Below are 18,724 nucleotides of genomic sequence, written 5' to 3'. Positions count from 1 at the left end.
CCCCTCAGCAGCCAAGGCCAGAGAGACCTCAGGTGGGGTGGCTGGCTAGGCAGAGCAGCCTGATGAGTGGCCAGCCGAGATGCTGCAAGACCTTGGCTAGAGAGGCCAGGGGAAGGGCGGGGCGAGGGAGGGAGGAGGCAGCAGCAGACAGAGATATAGCTGAAAGGGATAAGGGTGAGAGCAGTCTGATATGGCAGGGCAGAGGTCAAATTAGCAGGGGCGTGGGATGCATCAGTTGTCAGGAGGGATTTAAGGCAGGCTCGGACAGTGATGAGGGGCAGTTGAAGGGCGAGTGGTGGAGGACTCCGGAGAGAGACTGCCACAGTGACCCCAAGGACCCTAGAGGAGGAGGACTCAGGTGAAACAAACCCCTTCCCTCAAAAACTCTAAGGCCCTGCCTGGGGGGAGGTGAGAGGGAGAAGTAAAACTAGAGAACAGCCGTGGAGAGACCAGTGTCATGACATTACTAATTGAGAGAGCTTCCTAGAAATTGATATGCCTAAATAAACAAGAGACTCTGGACACCACCTGAAACCCCAAACCCTACAGTCATTAGGAAAATCTGTAGAACCTTAAAGCATGGAATCTGATTTGCCCCAATTTATAGAGCAACCTGATAAATTACCAAACTTTTGAACTAAAGAAATAAGATTAGGAATTGAGACCTCTGGTTTATCGATAAAACATAAAATGTCATCTGCATATAAAATCAACTTGTGCTCAATCCCACCTAATGTAATACCCTTTAAATTGTCCGAGTCTCTAATAGCACAAGCCAGGGGTTCTAGCACCATATTGAAAACAAAGAGGAAATAGAGGACATCCCTGATGTGTGCTCCATTCTAGCCTAACTGAAGGGGACAATAGCCCATTGGTAATGACTTGTGAATAAGGAGCTATGTATAGCATAGTAACCCAAGTCAAAAAGCTTGGGGGAAATCCAAATTTAATCAAAACATGTTTCAAGAACCCCAGATGGACCATGTCAAATGCCTTCTCTGCATCTTAATCAATTATAGCAACCAGTTCTTGCTTCTCTGAGGATAAGGCTAATACATCAATCAACAATCTAATATTATCTGATCCTCGGTGGCCAGATATAAACCTGGTCTGGATGAATAATGGTAGGGAGCACAGTCTGCACCCTATGTGCCAGTGTAACTGATATTTGATATCTTAGTGTCAACATTTAACAGAGAGTTAGGTCTATAGCTAGGTCTACAGCATAAATCAGGATCTTTACTAGGCTTAAAGGGATTATATAAGTTTTGTTGAAAGAAGGTGGGAAATACTTAATAAAAGCATCATTATAAACCTCCAATAAAATTGGAACCAGGTAATGAATATATTTCTTATAAAACTCCATAGAAAATCCATCAGGCCCTTGGTCCCTTCTGGGTTTCATAAATTTAATTTTAGTTATTATTTAGGGGTGTGCACAAACACAAAATCATGATTTGGTTCAAATTTGAATCTAATTTGAACTGAACTGCATTCCACCGAATCTTTAATTTCTACGGCTTTTTTTTAAAATTCTTCACTATCTCATCATAATCTTTCTTATCCTGATGATAAACCATCTACATATATAAGAATGTATGTCCTTCTTCCAGCTCTATTTCTAGTGTACAGACAAAGATCAGCTTTTCCCTGTCTAAATCCTTCTTCCAGAAGCAATTGGCTTAATTTCCCATTCCAAGCTCTGGCTGCTTGTTTAAGTCTGTATATACTTTTCTGTAGTTTACACACAGCGGCTTCTCCTCGAAACCTGGAGGTAGCTGCAAATATATATACTCTTTGATATCACCATATAAAATGCAGTCTTTACATCTAGATGAAGCACATCCATTCCCTTAGATGCAGCAATTGTAACAGTCTAATCCAGGGATTCTCAACGTTGGGTCCCCAGATGTTATTGGACTTCAACTCCCATAAACCCCAGCCTTTAGTTGGTGCAAAGGTCTCTTCATAGTCCTCTCCATATATCTGTACATACCCTTTAGCAACCAACCTGGCTTTATATCTTTGAATGTCTCCTCTTTCATTACGCTTAATGGTCAACACCCATTTGCATTCTATAGTCTTTCTGTTTTCTGGTAACTTATGAGTGTCCTTGTCTTATTCTTATGAAGTAAACCAATCTCTTCCTTAGCAGCCTGTATCCACTTATGTGTATCTGAATCAGGTGTTCCTTTTATTTAATGTCAAACAATGGATTCGGGTATTTTCTCCTCTTTTGCCTCAAAAGAAAATATTTTGGGTGGAATCCCTTTATTAATCCTGTTTGAATGTCTCACCTCTAATTGTGGTTCAGTCACCCCTTCTTGATCAGATCTCCCTGCCACATCAAGACTGATGGTTACTTCTTTATTTTGACATTGTAGTTTCTGTTCAGCTTCTTCACCTGTTGGAAAAACTAAGTAAATTAGACATTGTATTGACATTAGATTTCTGTTTCTCAGAGTAAGCAACATTGCACAACTTGATAATGTCTAGATTGACCCTGTTGCAGGGTCGAGCATTCTATAATTTTTACTGCCCAATTCATATCCCACAAAAAATTCCTTTCTCACTTCTACAGTTTTCCCCTCTTCTCCTTGGGGATGTATGTGTATGCTTTAATTCCAAACACTCTGATGTGCTTTAAATTGCACCCCCCTTAAATTGTTTTTTCCCCCTTCTAAATTGGGTTTTGATTCTGGGTTCCACAGTCAAAATGAGTTACATTTTTTGTTTTATTAGGTAATTGGTTTTGTAGATAAGCTGCTGTCTTAATAGTGCCTCCCCACTTTTTCTCCAATCCTGCATCAAGTAGCATGCTTCTGCACATTTCAAGTAAAGCCCTATCTTTGCTAGAAGAAGGGAAAAAAACACAAATGTGCAATAAAAGTGGTGGGAGAAGTGCTCAGACAGCGACTTTTGATGTGAAAATCAGTGTTTATGACCACACAAAGGCGTCACTATTTCTGTTTGCAAAATGTTGGAGGAAGTGTTCTTCCGCAAATCTTAGTTTGGGCTTGGCTGTTCCACTGCAACATGCAGTTGGTTCTCAACAGCTCATACAGGAAACCAAATTAAAATGTTTATGTAATTTAAATGACTAACTTGTCCTACTTAACCTAAAAAGCACATCAGAAAATAACTGAATGCTTGCACAGCCTCTCTCAAGTACATGGGAAATTTCTCTCTTCTCAGATTGGTTTGATATGTTGTAAATATTTGCAGTCATGAGGGACTCATCACAAATGTGAAAGGTAAAAAACTCAACAAGGCGGATCTGTTGACAGCTTACATTCTGAAGAACAAGATGGTCAAATTAATGTAAAATGCTGCTGCTATGGAATACCCTCCCTGAAGAGCTTCATCATGCTCCCTCCCTCAGTAGTGGTATTGTCTACATTGACTGACACCAGCTCTCCAGGATTTCAGTCTCAGGTGGCTTTTAAAGTCCTACCTGGATATTCCAGTGGTTGCGTTTAGGACCTTTTGTGTGCAAAGCCCTAGTCCTCTGGGGACCTATTCCTTTGGGGACTTCTCTACAGTCTTCTTGACTATTTTCTATTTCCTCCTTTATTCTTAATGCACTCCCTCTTGGATTGCTTAAGGCAGAAAAGACAGGTAGCGCTGCCAGTATTTCTAGCTGAACATCTCATCCTCATTATCCAAGTAATTACACTGAATAAGTAAATAAACTAACCTACACAAATTCAAAATCCTTCAAATTACAATTAGCTTGATACTATAGATGTTTGAGGCAGATGTGTGGTCCAGATAAGGACAAGCTGGCACAAACCTCAAAACTCACAGGTTCCTACCTGTTCCTTCATGTGTAAGGTGAGGAGGCTGAAAGCTTCTTTTTGCAGTTTGTTTGTAGTAAGCCATACATTCCCATTTCCTCTGAGCCAGGATCAGGAAAAGAGAGGGAACTGCAGGCTTGTTACAAACTGTAAACAGAAGCTTCCAGTCTGCTCCTCTTGTATGCAAGAGGAAGCACATGAGCCTGAGGGATACAACGAAGAATAATAATATTTATATACTGCTTTTCAACCAAAGTTCCCAAAGCAGTTTACATACAGATAATAAAAAAATAAATAAATAAATGGATGGATGGATGGATGGCTCCCTGTCCTCAAATGGCTCACAATCCAAAAAAGAAACATAAGACAGACACCAGCAACAGCCACTGGAAGGATGATGTGCTGGGGTTGGATAGGGCCAGCTGCTCTTCCCCTGCTAAATAAAGAAAATCGTCACTTTTAAAATGTGCCTCTTTGCTCAGTTAGCATAGGGTTGTGCTGGCATATGCTTGTAACCGGGGTTGATTTGATGTAAATCATGATTTAAATCACTTCACAGAAGTATTCGATTTTAATGATTTACATCGCAGTTTAAATTACTAACCAGGAAGATTGTATTTAATCATCATTTTCTATAAAAGTACATTCTTGTTGTCTAATATAACCTTAATGCATATTCAGAGATAGAGGCAAGTCAAGTCATGTTTATTTACGGTCATAGACCAAAATTTACATACATAATAATACACGTAATATAGTAATAATATATACATAATATAATCAGGAACATGGACTCATCCTAATCAGCAATTTCCCGTTAGCATAATCTGATTTACCGTCTGTTGTCTAGCCTTCTTAGCTGCCTCACAGAACTTAGCAACTTTAAATGTTACTTCCTCCTTCTGATCTGAGAGCAGATAGTTGACGTAAAATGCATCTGTATGCCCTGGGAAATCAGTCAGTAAGGAGGAAATATAACAAGTTCGTAAGTCCCTATAAAAAAGACAGCGGAGTAAGATATGAAAGATAGACTCCTGTTCTCCAGAGCCACAAGAACATAGTCTCTGTTCTTTTGGGATCCCTCTAAATTTACCTTCTAATTCAGCTGAAGGTAGCACATTAAATCTGGCCAATGTAAACATCCTGCGATATTTAGTGATAGTAATCTTATCCAGGTAATTCGCAGGTTTAGTATTATACATTTGTAAACCTAGGAAAACTTCTTTAGAGATTAAAGATCGATCAGTCTGCATTTCCATACCATAGATCCGCTGCTTTAATATCAGTCTCGCGTGACAAAAACCCATTTCTAATAGACCATCCAGGCTAAAGCCATATAAACTTATTTGGCGAGATATTGACTGCTTCCAGCTAGAATTAAATTTATCAATAAAAATTAAGTGAGCAAGGCCTGTAGAAAAGAAAGACAATCTCAACCAGAAGCTGAGAATGGAAAACCACATCTGGGCTTCCATCTTAGGCATGCCAGTTTCCATCCTCAATATTACATTGGGAACACATCTAGGGATCTGTAGAACAGATCTCAGAAACTTTGTCTGAACTATCTCTAGTGGAGTGCAGTTAGTATACGGGCCCAACTGCAACCCATAAAGCAACTGAGAGCAGGCTTTAGCTGTAAATAACTTAAGGGCGGCTGGTACAAATTGAGCCCCATCTTGGTGGAAATATGATTGGATGGCCAATGCCGATTTACGTGCATTTTGGGTAACGTATTGCAGATGTGCTTGGCGTTTCGTAGAGGCCTGGAAAACAACCCCTGGATATTTAAAGGTCTTAACCTGTTCTAGTTTATGTCCAGCCAAAGACCATTTCAAGGTCTTTGGGTGTTTAGCAAAGGCCATAATTTTGGTCTTGCTATAATTGATTTCCAGAGCGTATTCATGGCAAAAATTAGCCAGAGAGCAAAGCGCTCTACGGAGGCCGACAGGAGTCCGAGATAAAATTACTGCATCATCTGCATAAAGCAAAATATTAACCTGTCTACTGGCCAATTTAGGTGGATGGAAAGATGGATTAGTAATAATATCCACAATGGGGTTAATATAATAATTGAAAAGAGCTGGGGCAAGTATACAGCCTTGCCTCACTCCTCGAAAGGTAGGAATTTCTTTAGTGAGGATTCCAGCTGAGCTACATCGAACCTTCAGACGTGAGTTCTTGTGGAGTTTATATATTAAAAGAGATAGATGTAGGTTTCATTTTTAGAAGGTAGGTACACACTATAATAGGTACACACTTCTCTTGGGCAGTCAGGCTTTGCATTGTGTTGTTGCACTGTTTGCATTTCACACACATGCCTTTCTCACCCACAGGTATAGGAACCAAATGGGATCTGTTGTCTGGCCTGCTGCTGTAGCAAGTATTTTCCTTCTACAATGGAGGATATACTCAGAAAGAGTTTCTTCAGGACTGCATGAATATGTTCTGTTCACTTTTGGTTTCACTTTCTATTCCCCTTCCATCCTCCTATCCTGGGGGGGGGGGTTTCCACACATGGACAAATTTGTTGGTACCCTTACAGCTCATTGAAAAAGTGTTTTATACCTCTTGAAAAGCAATTGTCCCATGTATACCTGCATGCCTTTGATATGTTGTTGAGTAAAGCAAAGCAAGTGTGAAAAGAGATAAAGTATTGCTTATTCTACAAAGATATTCTAAAGTGGCCGGGACACATTTGTTGGTACCCCTAGAAAAGATCATAAATAATAGGATTTAGAGTGATTTTTCAAATTAGCTGTTTTCTTTAATTAGTATCACACATGTCTCCAATCCTGCAATCAGTCATTCAGCCTATTTAAATGGAGAAAAGTAGTCACTCTGCTGTGTGGTACAACTGTGTGTCCCACAATGAACATGGACCAGAGAAAGCAAAGGAGAGAGTTGTCTGAGGAGATCAGAAAGAAAATTATAGACAAGCATGTTAAAGGCAAAGGCTATAAGACCATCTCCAAGCAGTTTGATGTTCCTGTGACAACAGTTGCAAATATTATTAAGCAGTTCAAGGTCCCTGGGACTGTAGCCAACCTCCCTGGACGCGGCCACAAGAGGAAAATCAACCCCAGAATGGGCAGAAGGATAGTGAAAGCCAAGGACAACTTCCAAAGAGATACAAGCTGAACTCCAAGGTCAAGGTCCATCAGTGTCTGATCATACCATCTGTCACTTTTTTAGAGTGACAGTGGGCTCAATGGAAGAAGACCCAGGAGGACTCGACTGTTGAAAGAAAAACATAAAAAAGCCAGACTGTAATTTGCTAAAATGTATATTGACAAGCCACAATGCTTCTGGGGGAATGTCCTTTGGACAGATGAGACAAAACTGGAGCTTTTTGTCAAGTCACATCTGCTCTATGTCCACAGATGAAAAAATGAAGCTTTCAAAGAAAAGAACACCATACCTACTGTGAAACATGGAGGAGGCTCGGTTATGTTTTGGGGCTGCTTTGCTGCATCTGGCATGGGGTGCCTTGAGTCTGTGCAGGGAACAATGAAATCTCAAGATTGTCAAGACATTTTGGAGTGAAACTTACTGCACGGTGTCAGAAAGCTCTGTCTCAGTCACAGGTCATGGATCCTCCAACAGGATAATGGCCCCAAACACATAGTTAAAAGCATCCAAAAATAGCTGACAAAATATTGGACTATTCTGAAGTGGCCTTCTATGAGCCCTGATTTGATTCCTATCAAACATCTATGGAAAGAACTGAAACATGCAGTCTGGAGAAGGCACCCTTCAAACCTGACACAGCTGGAGCAGTTTGCTCAGGAAGAGTGGGCCAAACTACCTGTTGACAGGTGCAGAAGTCTCATTGAGAGCTACAGGAATTGCTTGTTTGCAGTGAATGCCTCTAAAGGTTGTGCAACAAAATATTAGGTTAAGGGTCCCATCATTTTTTTCCATGCCATTTGTGTTATTTGAAATATTCTGTTGCATCAAAACTCTAAAGCAAAGTCTGATTTTTGTTAAATGTGGAATAAACAATGATGGGTGACAATTACATTTGTTAGTTTCAAGTTATTTCAGAGACAATTGTGGGTTCTTTTTTCGTGGAGGTGTACCAACATATTTGTCCACGGGTGTATATCCAGACTCCAGATCTACTCCACCCCCTAATCTTTTATTCATTCATTTATTTATTCAGGAGAGCCAGCGTGGTGTAGTGGTTAGAGTGCTGGACTAGGACCGGGGAGACCTGAGTTCAAATCCCCATTCAGCCATGAAACTAGCTGGGTGACTCTGGGCCAGTCACTTCTCTCTCAGTCTAACCTACTTCACAGCATTGTTGTAAGGAGAAACTCAAGTATGTAGTACTTGTTTGCAGTACTCTGGGCTCGGAGGAAGAGTGGGATATAAATGTAAAAATAATAAAAATAATAATAATAATTCATTGACCTTCTTTGTCTTTGCAAGGGCTTGACGGTGTGTGTTCTGCATGTACAGAACCAGACAGATCAGGTCTGTTATCTCTCACCTATATATTGCTGTTAACATGTTCATAGGATATAATCAAAAGTTATGATTAATATTCATGATGATATATTTGATCTAGATTCTTTATTAATTGTTTTTTAAAAACACCAATTTAAATTAAAAATACATTTTAAATTTTTTTAAACCATCAATTTTTATCAAACCTGCTTGTAACAGCAAACCATAGCTGTTTGTTACATCTAAATCAAGCTGTAGTATGGCTTGAAACAAAAGTATTTGAAATCTAAGTGTAGAAAGCTAGAGCAGGAAGAAGACTCCAGCAGCTTAAAGAGATGGAGAACATGAGGACTAGAGGTGGAATTGGTGTAGGGCTCAAAATATGAGAGCAGGATGCATTGGTGCAATTCACAGGTGTCCTTTTTGCACATGTACAAAAGCCCAATGGTAGAATAAGGAAAGGGTCAAGGGCAGCAGGTAGAGCAGTGAAGAGACCAACAACACTCTTGGGGCTAAGAGATTCCCTGAACTGAACATAAGAACAGCCCTGCTGCATCAGGCCCAAGTCCCATCTGGTCCAGCATCCTGCTTCATGCAGTGGCCCACCAAAGACTCCTGGGAAGTCCACAGGCAAGACCTGAGGCATGCCCCCTCTCCTGCTGTTACTCCCCTGAAACTGGTACCTAGAGGCATCCTGCTTCTGAGGTTGGAGGTGGCCTGTAGCCCTCAGATGTAAGAACATAATGATTCTCAGAAGAGAACCACTGGAGCACTCACATAGCTTCATTCTTGGGGAAAGAAGACTCATCTCCACCTAAAGAATTCAACACATTTTCCATGTTCATTGTCTCTTTATGCAGGAGGTTAAGGCTCTTCTTCTTCTTCTTTGTACATGTACAAAATTTGGTTCAAGAAAGGTAGATTTGTTATTAATGTTATCAATAAACTAAAATTTGTATTTTGTATTCAGGGTGCCTCAGCACACATCTAACTATACATTAGAAGACAATGGGCGGTCTCCAGACTAAGTCAAGAGATGGTTTAGATCTGCCTGTTCTGGATGGGGTTACACTTCCCCTGAAAGATCAGGTACTTAGAAGTGCTCCTAGACCTAAAGCTCTCCCTGGTTTCACAGATTGAGGCAGTGGTTGAGCTTTTTTATCAGTTCTAGCTATGTTGACTACATCCATTTCTAGAGGTGAACAACCTTTAAACAGGGGTACAGATGCTGGTAACCTCCAAACTTGACCACTGTAATGCACTCTATGTGGGGCTGCCTTTGTACATAGTCCAGAAACTACAATTGGTACAGAATGCGACAGATTGGTCTCTGGAACAACACAAAGGGACCATATAACACCAGTTTCAAAAGAACTGCACTGGCTGCTGCTATGTTTCTACAAAGTGCTGGTTATTACCTATAAAGCCTTTAACAGCTTGGGTCCAGGCTATTTAAGAAAGCGCCTCCTTTGTCATGAACCCTACCTCCTTTTACTATCTTCTGGAGAGGTCTGGTTATGGTTGCCACCAGCTCATCTGGTGGCAACTCAGAACCAGGCTTTTTTTGTGGCTGCCCCAGGACTTTGGAATACGCTCCCTGCTGAAATAAGAGCATCTCCTTCTCTGTTTGTTTTCAGGAAGAACCTCAAGACTCTCGCAAGCTTTTAATTAATTAGAATTAATTTTAATAATTTTAATAATTTATTTTATATTGTTTTTATTGTGTTATGTATTTTAATCTGTGGTTTTTTAATATATATATTTTTATATTTAATATACCACCTAGAGATGTACGTATTAGGTGGTATAAAAATATGTTAAATAAAAAATAATAATTTATTCAACACTAGGTGCCATTGAAACTAATCAAATGTCAGTCATGACTAATTTGTCATTGATTTCAATGGTAGTTAGTCATGACTAACTAGTGTGGATGTTGTTTATAATTTATTGTAATGGCCACAGGGATATTACATCACTGATGAGCAACCCATGGTTCTTTTTCTGTGGCATGATGTGTGTTTAGGATGACCAGGTGTAAGAGGAGGCCTGGGCTCTGCCCTGTGTCATGCATTATAACTGGCATGGTAGTGCCAATATAGTTGTTAAGAGGAATTGTTTCCACATTCTACCATTATAAGCCCCAGACATTCTATCCTCTCTAATAAAACGCTTGGTGTCCGTCCGTGGACGGACACCAAGCGTGTGTCCGTGCCTCCATGCCCTGTTCTGCGCCTGCGCTTTGCGCAGGCGCAGAACAGGGCAAGGGAGACACGCTCGCCGGCACCCGGCAGCCATCTTGGGCGGCCAGAAGCGGCCGCCCCGAAGAAGCCGGAGAGGAGGCGGCGGGAAAGTGACCGAGGCGGCGGCAGAGCCGCCGCCTCGGCCAAAATAGATGGAGGCCGGGGGCGGAGCGGAGGCCATGTAACTTTTAAAAAAAAATTTACTCCCGCGGCCGACGCCGCCGACCGCCCACCCTCCCTCCCAGCTGCCGAGTCCCCCTTACCCTGGCCGACTGCTGTCGGCCGAAGACAGCCCTTAATTTAAGAGGCAGAGAGGAGCTCGCAAGCAGAGCTCCTCTCTGTGCAAAGCCTCTTGCCGAACTGCCGCTTTGGGCGCTTGCGTCCCTTGCGCCCAAAGCGGCAGTTCGGCAAGAGGCTTTGCACAGAGAGGAGCTCTGCTTGCGAGCTCCTCTCTGCCTCTTAAATTATGGGCTGTCTTCGGCCGACAGCAGTCGGCCAGGGTAAGGGGGACTCGGCAGCTGGGAGGGAGGGTGGGCGGTCGGCGGCGTCGGCCGCGGGAGTAAATTTTTTTTAAAAAGTTACATGGCCTCCGCTCCGCCCCCGGTCTCCGTCTCCCCGGCCTGGCGGGGGCAAGTGCCTGGGCCGATTTGGCCCTTAAAGGTAGGGGGGGAACGGCGGAGGGAGGGGGAATGGCGGCGGGGGGCCAGGAGCGCCGTTACTAGCGCCCGTTATTCAACGGGCCAAAATTCACTTGTTGGTCATAAAACTGAAGCTGTCTGTCAAATCTGCCTGAAAGGTTGCAGACATCAACTAGTTGACACCACCCCTCCAAATCGGATTACATACAGTGCTGATGTAAAATGGCTAAACATTGACTCTTGAACTTCAGAAAACAAGTGTTGGCTACTATTTTGCCATCAGATTACACATTTTATGTGTCTGACGCTTTCAATTTTTTTAAAACAAAAAATTCAAGTATATTCTGAAGCATAATCATGTGTTTTGAAAAAATCTATCCAGCATTTCCTGAATTATTATCCTTTGAATTCATCATAACACTAGCAAAGGTAAAGATGTGCTGTCGAGTCATTGTTGACTTCTGGCGACCACAGAGCCCTGTGGTTTTCTTTGGTAGAATACAGGAGGGGCTTACCATTGCCAGCTCCTGCGCAGTTTCAGATGATGCCTTTCAGCATTTTCCTATATCTTTGCTGCCCAATATAGGTGTTTCATACCAGCAAGGATTCGAACCAGCAACCTCTTGCTTCCTAGGCAAGTTACTTCCCCACTGCACCATTAGGTGCCTTCATAAAACTAGCATATAACACTAGCACATGACAATAAAATAAAAGCAATTAAGAGAACAGGTCAGTGATTTTGTCCATGGAGGATTCTGAAGCCAGAGTTGGGTGGGGCAAGTCTTGGAAAGTTCTGGAATGTCTTCCTGGTTCTGAATGTAGCTACTTGAAAAGGAGAGTCTAGGAACACTCTGGTACTTCTAGAGTTAACCTAACATTCAATTTCCCCTCTTTTTCCTTGATGTGCTTTTGTTTTCGCTCTTCACTGAGAGAAACCTCACTGAGGGGAAGGTTTTTGCCAAGGCACAAAAAGTGGGGTGAGGTGGCAAATGACTTATGAGGGAGCATGAGGTGGCAGCAAGCTGACAGGAGACTTGTAACGTGACGGACTGTCTTTAAGGAGATTTGTAACTCCACTTAGCCAGTATTGGGGAAAGTCATTGTTAAATTTCCTTTTCCCGCTGTGCCCAGGAGCGTTTTCAGACAGCAGGATTTACTGTGGGTTTACCACAAGGCTTTATTGCAAGTTCGGGGCATAATGGATATTCTGATGCAAATACGGGATTTTATTTTTATTTCTTACCCTGGACATAAAATGGGCTAGGTTTTCCAATATGGAGGGGGAAACCCAAATCATATATGAAGTGCTCTCTGAAATATCGCACGGAATTTGGGGTAAATCTGGCCAATATGTGAACGCACACCCACCCTCCCAAAGTAAAGTCACGGTAAAATCGCCATTTGAAAAAGCTCCAGTCAGATTTTATTTTTCTAAAAACCTGGTAATTCAGTAACCCAAAAACCTTTGGTTTAAAATGAGCATTAAGCTTTCAGTTTTCACTCATGCGCTAAAGAGGATGGAAATTGCAAATTAAGATGCCTATCTTAACATACACACCATATAACAGGAGTGGGCAAACCTGGCCCTCCAGCTGCTGCTGAACTACGACAGCGGTACCTGTTGGACTGCATTCACCCATATCAATCTGCCAGGGCCCTCCGTTCATCGTCTCGGGCCCTGTTCATGGCCCCGCCACTAATGGAAATCCAGTTGGCAGGGAGTAGAGACAGGGCCTTTTGGGCTGTGGCCCCCCAACTTTGGAACACTCTCCCTAAAGGGCTTCACCATGCTCCCTCCTTCAGTGTTTTTTAAAAAAACAATTAAAAACCCATCTTTTTAAAGAGGCTTTTTAATACTACATCTTTGGTTATATCTGGTAGGTTAGTTTTTATGATTTTCAGTTTTTAGCTTTAAAATAACTTTTTATTTCAACTTAATACTGCTCGTGGTTTTTAACCTGACTTTTAACTTGTTTACTCAATTTGGTTAATTGTATTACTTTTATTGTATATTGTATCTATTTTATTGTTCTGAGCTGCCCCAAGCAGTAGTCTACTGGAGGGGCGGGGTATAAATATTTTAAGTAAAATTAAAAACTCACATCATCCCTGGTCACAATTTGCTGTGGCTGGGGATGATGGGAGTTGTAGTTCAACAACAGCTGGAGGGCCAAGTTTGCCCTGCCCTGCCATGTAAGCTGGGTTTAGAAATGAAGCTCCATGCACCCACACTTTGCTTTGGCCTTTTAGTTCAAGATTGGGCTGGGGAAGGAGGCATCAGGTGGTATTTAATTCTGCCCCACATTGAGAAAACTCTTTCAGAACTGAAAAGTGATATTAATAGCATCAGCAAACAGAAAAGATTGCATAGTCATTGTCATTTATTTTACAAACTGATCTGTGGAACTCAATGACACTTGATGCAATAATAATATACTCTATATATTTTATTATTATGTTCAAGAACAAAGCAAATTGAAGTGATCAAAAATGAAAGAAGAAAACATTGAGCAACAAGGGCAGCAAATAGTCCATTCAGAGCTAAGCCAAATGAGATAACATAATTCATAAGTGTTCATTTCCACCTCCATTTTTTTCCTTTTATGGAAGGAAATGTGTCGGCATGTTCTAAGGTAACCAGGCAATGCTCCCTTTCTTTTTCTGAATTGTCATGCAGTGAAATGCAATTAAGCACAATCTGACAATTTAAATTAAGCTGCAGGTAAGCACAATCTGACAAGTTAAGCAAAATCTGACAATCTTTTCTCCCTCCTCTATTCAGACTGAGAGCCAAGATAACCCTTGCATTGCCAACTCTAAAGCAGGATGGGGAGAAAGGTTTATTGGAGGCATTATATGTGCAACTGCTACTTCCTGAATTTCTGCCTGGACTTTAACTATAATACATAGCATTTGAGGAAAAAATTGTGCCTTGTAGAGATTCATCAGACACAGGGTCGGAATACTGCATAGGCACTTGCCTATGGTGGCAAATTTTGAGGGGGTGGCAAATCGGCCTGGCTGGGGCAAGACAATGTCTTGTGAGGATCCAGAGCTCTCCACTGCTGCCTCCAGGGGCTCCATCCTCCTGGTCCCACTGAGCCTGCCTTCTGCCGAGCTCTGCTCACATTGACCCTCCTCCTCCCCTCCCTGCACGGGGAAGCTTTTCTTACGGGGGGGGCAGCACAGAGAGGATCTTGGTGTGTGGGGGGGGGGGGTTGGTGTGTGGCAGCAGCAGCTGCCGCCAGGGATCTCTGGAGCACCTGCCAGCAGCAGGTACCACGGGCAGTGCCAAACTGCTGCTTGCACCACTCATTCAAGCTGTGGGGAGCTCAGGAAGTGTGCAGCAGCCCACAAGAAGCTCAGTGGTGGCTGCAAAGCATCTCTGGGAGCTGTAGTTTGGCCCTCACAGCCCCACATGGAGCAGCCTGGGCAAGCGAACTACAACTCCCCACAGCCCCCTCTGTGCACCTCTCTGCTGCTGTAGGCAAGAGCGCGGCAAAGCCTGCCTGCCACCCTGCCACCACCAACAACCCTGGCCAAAAGCCCACAATGCACATGGAGGGCAGCCTGACTGCCCAGGAAAGGCCTCCTCCACTGCCTGTCCCCTTGTGCATCCTATCCCATCTTGCGCAGTCTCAGCAGTTGTCTGTGCAAGAAGAGAAGGGACTGTGGGGTGGGGGGTGCATGGAGGGCAGCTGGTCATCTCACCCCAGCCCACGGTGAGAAGTCCCAGGGGCTGCAGGCTTCTCCTTTGCTTCACCACACTGTCACTGAAGGGACCAGGAAGCGTGGGGAGCAGAGTGAGGCAGACAGAGGGGCGGCAAATGCTTGGTTGCCTACAGGCAGCAAAAAGCGTAATAATCTGCCCCTGATCAGACAGCAATCCATCAGGAATATTGTCGGAATTTATTGATTGGGGACATCTTGAATTTCTGGCTGGACATTTACAGATGGCATTTTGAGCTGAAAGACCAAAGCAAAATGTGAGTGTATAGAGCCTAATTTCTAAAGGTTGCATTAAAAACAAGATTTTAGAAAGATTTTACAGTTTAAAGAAGATGTGATTGATAGGATAAGCATCTTAACTTGTAATTTCCACACTTTTGAAAGAACAAGTGAAAATTAAAAGCATCTCAACTCTCATTTTAAACCAAGGGGTTTTATATGACCGAATAGTTTTATAATAGAGGGAATTTCAGCAGCTACAGGAATCCCATTCTTCTCTGCTGCTGGCTACCCAATGTATGTGGGTTGAGAGGGCCCCTTCAGCCACCCACCTGTATGCATGGGGGTGGAAGTCTAACTCCAGGTTTTTGTGGGCCTAGGTCAACTGAAAGTAGCTATGGGAGACAAAGGCAACCAGCGAGGTAGATAGGCAACAGGAAAAGCCCTGGGATGTATACACATTTGGCATGGGAGTTATTCGCACTTGGCTTCAGGCTTTGGGGTAAATGTTGAGCGAAGCCACTTCGAAGTACACTTGCGGCATTGAGGGAAGCAGCCCCTCCCCCTCTGCTCCCAGGTTTGCTTTTGATGCAAGTTCACATGGCAGGTGTCTGTGTTTTCTTTCTAGCCAATGGGTGATGGCGGGGGGGAGAGATTACTAAAGAGCTACATCTGCATTTGTAAAGAGAGTATCCGTATCATGCTAATGGTTCTACATCAGTCCCTCTTCCTATTTGCTCCAGCATTTTCAGAAAAAGTTGCTTAAAACCAGCATTTTAAAAACTTGGACATAAATCAAGATAAGCTAGAATTCGTATCACAAAGCGTTTGTGTGGAGTGGATCCAAAAATCTTGAAGGGACTTTGAGGTAAGTTTGGCTGGTGTGTGAACACACACACTCTCTTCTGAAGGAGATTCAGGGCAGAAGCCCTGTGTGTAATACCTCATGGAGAGGGTGGCAGCTGTCACAAAGTGAAAGCAAGATTTAACTTAAGTGTATTAATTGGCTCTCACCAGCACTAGCCTTAGGGAGAAGAGCCAACCTAAATACAAAACACCTAGATGTTTGCAGGCTAATAACATGTATGTAACTTTCCCTAGCTGCATTTATGAGAAATGGCTTCTTCATACAGAGCAATGTGTTAAAAACCATACAATATGGAGATGAAATGGGATTTAGAAGACCTTTATTTCTTGCAAAATGTGAATTTCCCATAGTGTGTGAAACAAAAGAGCCTTGTTGTCAGCCAGATGACTCAAGATGGCTTTAGAAAATTGGAAGCTCGAAGGACACATCTGGAGTGAAACCGGCCCTGGAATGTGAAGCAGTTGAGGCAGCTGCACAGTTGAGCTCATTAACTGCATTGACCACTGGCCTTGCTGCCTGCAAATATGTGAATGCAAGGCAGCTCTACTGGAAGTGAACTATATAGATCCAGTAAGGAATTCACTAAAAACAAGAATCTGCTGCAGGTAGGACAAATAGTTTTACTTGCTTCTCCAAATTTACCCATTTGTCTGCCATCTTGAAATTACTTATGCTGGGAGCAGCAAGGCATAACTTTATTTATGCCTGAACAGGGAACATTAATATCCACCCACTGTTACCCCCGGGGGGGCACACATTACTGTGTGCAGTGCCCCCACTGAGGGCCAAATTACACACAGCCCTTTCTCATGATCAGTTAGAAAGGGCTACAAGGTCTGCAGGGAGGAAGCCTTAAAAAGCATCCCTCCACGCAGACGATCCGTGTCTATGTGTTGGGCAGGTGAATCACCTGCCCAGACAATTACCGGCTGCTCCTGGCAGCTCAGAGGATTGGGCTCCCGAGATGTGTTGCCCCACACTGGCCTGCCCATAGAACTCCCAAAATGCACTTTGCCAGTACATGGTGCATTATGGGGATCCCCCCTCCCCAAAGCTGGGGCTGGAAGATGATCTGAAAAATGAGATTAAGAGAGCACTCACTCTCTTAACCCTGTTTAAGAGGGTAGCTCCAGAGGCGGGTTTGCCACCAAGGCGCTGCCTGGATAGGGCCCAATCCCAGCAGTTCTTGGCTTTGTTAGCCCACTTTTGCCTGTGCATGGCAACAGCCTTCTTATGTTAAAAGCATAGTTAAAGCCGACAGGCTTGTGGTTTATCTTCCAAATAGGATTTGTGATGGGTAATCTGGGATCTGAAGTCAGCTTGTCAATCTTGGCTTCATGTCAGGTTGGTGTGTTGCCAAGCAGAGTTTGCCAAATAAAAAATAAAAAAATCCTGAGTTCACATGATATGCTATATGGAAGTGCGCTCACAGCAGGGATCTCAGTTTTTCGCCAAACCAACATTAGAGTCATCATGTGAAGTGCCCTATGCCTTTTTCGTAACTGCCTCACCCTTGCAAAACATGGCTCTGTATGGTAGAAGTTAGGGATCTGTATGACTTAGGAAAGTTGGAGTGGGACCTGGGACAAGAAGTGAAAATGGGCTCCCCACCCACCACACCTCCCTTTCTTCTCCTTCCTCTCCATATCTTTGCTGAAGAAGAATGGTAAGGACATGGTGAAAAACAAAACATTTTTGGCATGCCCTTTCTCTCACTTTGTGCAAATAATATCACACACTCCCCATGCCTCACACATTTTCACACACATGTTTGCACGTATGTATTCCATTGGCTCAGAAACAAAATAAAACCCCAAAGAAATATATCCAATGCAGATACCCTGCAAATTAGTCACTGGTCCAAATATTCCATGGTCATAGAAATTTTGGGGTTATACTACTATGTACACTTACTTAGGAGTGAGTCTCATTAAACCCAAAGGGATCTACTTCTGAGTAATCATGTATATGAGTCCAACATGCTCAATTTCTCAGCCTGCCAACAGTTTCCATCTGCATTATTGGGGCAGAAATTCTACATGTAATGTTCTAAAGTCCCCCTTTGCAGAAAAACCTAGTTTCTAGATAAAAATCATTTGCTGCATTAACAATATCTACTGTTCCACTTCCAATTAAGTGTCTTCCATATTAAATCTAATTTTAAAATCCTGTCTTTCCCTGCTCCTGACCCAGCACATACACACCAACATGCTTTCTCCTTACTTCTGCTTTTGTGGACTTAAGCTGCAAATTTAATTTGATTTAAGCTGAAAATTGTCTTCATTGTAGAGGCATTTTCCCTCTTCCTGACCCAGTGCATGCTCGCATACACATGCCAGTGAGCTATAAAGCAGAGCCCTCTGCTGGATTCTTGTTGCTACTATAAGACTAATTCTTTCATTTAAATCACGACTGCACACAACTTCAGCCCTCCAGCTGAAGGACTACAACTTCCATGTTAGTCAGCCATAGTGGCCAGTAGTTGGGGATGATAAGAGTTGTAATCCAACAACAGCTGGAGGGCCAAAGTTATGCAGCCCTGGTTTAAACTGACATTGAAATCAATTGGTGTAGCAGCTGCAAGTCCCAGATGTAACCCAATACCAGACCAGACTCCAGACAACCATTCAGACAGAAATCTGTTCAGATCAAAAGAGGATGCATGGCTATCCTAAGTACTAAAAATATAAGAATAGTGTTGGGGGTAGTTATTTTTTTACCCTCAGTAAATAAAACAGCAGAGCTCTAAGGAATGAGCGCACACTCCAGTTACAGAGCAGG

General features: G+C 42.8%; 1 long non-coding RNA gene across 2 annotated transcripts in view; it reads right to left on the bottom strand.

Moving 5' to 3' along the window:
- Positions 1–12,737, bottom strand: part of LOC128328913 (uncharacterized) — a 30,116-nt gene extending 17,379 nt beyond the window's left edge. Inside the window, exons 1-2 of one of the 2 annotated variants that reach the window (XR_008309445.1) lie at positions 12,686–12,737; positions 2,298–2,404 (exon numbers count right to left, since the gene is read on the bottom strand). This is a non-coding gene — a long non-coding RNA (uncharacterized LOC128328913). Of the gene's footprint in view, positions 1–2,297; positions 2,405–11,642; positions 11,900–12,685 lie in introns of those variants that run through there. The other variant, XR_008309446.1, reaches the window with a different exon arrangement.
- Positions 12,738–18,724: the final 5,987 nt, after the last annotated feature.

Source organism: Hemicordylus capensis, chromosome 6 (assembly GCF_027244095.1).
Source record: "Hemicordylus capensis ecotype Gifberg chromosome 6, rHemCap1.1.pri, whole genome shotgun sequence".
In the NCBI taxonomy this organism is placed as follows: Eukaryota; Metazoa; Chordata; class Lepidosauria; order Squamata; family Cordylidae; genus Hemicordylus; species Hemicordylus capensis.
This window is presented reverse-complemented; position numbering and strand designations above follow the sequence as displayed.